We start from the raw sequence: 770 nt of genomic DNA, 5'->3' as shown, positions 1-770 counted from the left end.
AAAGATTATGTATGACCCAGTATACATGTATCTTAAAACAAAAATTCTGTAATACACTTCTAAAATGTTTCCATATAAAATGGTTAACATTTAAAAGTTTATCTTATGCTGTGGTAAGTTTGGTTCAGTGGAAAATTCACCTATGCAATACCTCATTCGTCAGCAATGTTGTTTAAATGAAGCACCACCGTATTTAATGACAGACTTTTACTGTTGCTATCATTTGGGTAAGCTGAAGAGCTTTAGTAAAATGAGAATATAAATGTTGTATTGAAAGCAGACTTTAAACATACTTAAGATTAAAAACTTTTATAGTCCTATATTTATAATATGCACTGTATATATACATATGTTCATGCTTACAATTTTGAACACTTGTTTAAAATTTGATTTCTCATCAACACTTTTATAGTAAGTTCTGGTAATTTTGCTTTCTTCTTAACATTCCCTGAAAATCCTCCCTTGCTAGAAACAACAGATTAAAACCAGACTGGCAGTTGGGGAATGGTTTCTATTGCAACCATGTGTGTCAGAAGAAAGGATTAAGTTTCCTTGTCCAGGAACATCAAGGGGAACCTCCACCTCTGCAGACACACCTCTGTTCCTTAGTAATGGAGAGTTTATACCTAGTTAGATTTAAATGGGATAAGAGAAGAGTTTAAATCCACTCTTAGCTCTAGTAGCCTAATCAGCCCTCAAGTCTCAAAGTATCCAATTTTGTTTCTCTAATTTAATTCTAAGTGTCAGGTTGGTATTAGATGCTGATCAAG

This window comes from Otolemur garnettii, unplaced genomic scaffold (genome assembly GCF_000181295.1).
Source record: "Otolemur garnettii isolate 467f Iridium unplaced genomic scaffold, OtoGar3 scaffold00073, whole genome shotgun sequence".
Classification (NCBI taxonomy): Eukaryota; Metazoa; Chordata; class Mammalia; order Primates; family Galagidae; genus Otolemur; species Otolemur garnettii.
Note: the sequence above shows the minus strand (reverse complement) of the source record.